We start from the raw sequence: 1402 nt of genomic DNA, 5'->3' as shown, positions 1-1402 counted from the left end.
CGATCATTAAAATAAACGTTCGATGCTTTGTTGCTTTTGAAAGTTAAAGAATTAAATTATATCAAACATGTTTTTGAATCCGAGATTAAACCGAACCAGACTGATGTGATCGTTACCTTCACTGCTGTTAACAGGTCTGACTCTGGACAGCAGCAGGGTTCATGTTTGGGATACAATCAATCAATCAATCAATCAATCAATCAATCCACACACCTGTCGGTATAAACATCGGCTCACTGGTTGTTGTGTTTAATATCCACCAAGGTAAAAAACATTTTAATTATTCTGAATGATTCAAAGATAAAAGTAGAAATCTTTAATTATTCGGCTTTGTGCTGATTGTTTGTACAAAAGAGGAAAAGAGATGTTAAAATATAAATTCAGCAGTTTTTAACCGAGCCGTTCAAACATTATGATTCCAACTGTTTTATTTATTATAGATCTGTCGTATCAGACTGCACAGTAAACACACACAACAACATGAACCACAACGTTTATTAAACTATAAAAAAAGAAACAAACACTGATCTCGTGTCTGTTTATAGCAGCTGAGGAAAATAAGAAATTAAAGTTTCCTGCTGATTAATTCTCTCGTACAATCATTAACCGGCTGCTCCCCTCGTTCATGTTAACAACCAACGACTCGCTGTAAACCTGCTCAGGGAAACACCTGTAACAATAACGGCACATTAAATATCAGGTAGTTCTTCAGCGGTACGATATTTCCTCTCGACACAGTTCGTACGGCTTCAAACACGCGGCGTCAAAGTGAGCGAACACGCCAGTTAACCTGATAAGTGAAAGCACATCAGTGAAGGTCGATGTGTGAACAATAAAACTGTTTCTGAACACGTGAGATGTGCTCAGAGCTCGAGTCACATCGTAAAGATCGGACAGCGAACTTTAAGAGAGGCGAGGAGGCGATCAGAGCAGAGACGGGATGTTGAAAGGACTCAAACAGGCGACAGACGGGCAACAGTACGCAGAAAGGCCGCAGTTATACAGCTGAAATACTGTAGTGTAAATAAACGACGACGTTCAATCTGTCAAAATACAGTGAGTGGTTTAAAACAGCAGCTCTGTTCGGATGGTAGAGAATAAGTGAGATTAATGCGTTTAAATCTTTTGTGTTATATATATAATAAAGAGTAAAAACTAAAGAATAAAATGTTTATTTAAAGAGGATTTATCTGCAGTGTGTGTGAAATATATTTAATCTGATTAACTTAAATTAACTGAGCTCATGAACGCCTCCTCGTTCATAAAGTCTGAGGTGGGTAATGAATTAAAATCCTCTTTAACTCTTAAAAATCACAAAATAATTATAAACTAACCTCGAGAGCAAAAGTGAAACATTACGCTTATATAATAAATAAACCTGTGTTTTTTTTACCAGAAGCAG

General features: G+C 36.7%; 1 protein-coding gene across 1 annotated transcript in view; it reads right to left on the bottom strand.

Annotated features, from left to right (window-relative positions):
* Nucleotides 1–1402, bottom strand: part of ube2d2 (ubiquitin-conjugating enzyme E2D 2 (UBC4/5 homolog, yeast)) — a 6232-nt gene that overhangs the window by 2635 nt on the left and 2195 nt on the right. The gene's annotated exons all lie outside the window — the stretch shown is intronic.

This window comes from Morone saxatilis, unplaced genomic scaffold (genome assembly GCF_004916995.1).
Source record: "Morone saxatilis isolate NCDOM2014 unplaced genomic scaffold, NCSU_SB_2.0 Contig22, whole genome shotgun sequence".
NCBI lineage: Eukaryota > Metazoa > Chordata > Actinopteri > Moronidae > Morone > Morone saxatilis.
Note: the sequence above shows the minus strand (reverse complement) of the source record. Positions and strands in the feature narration are given on the sequence as shown.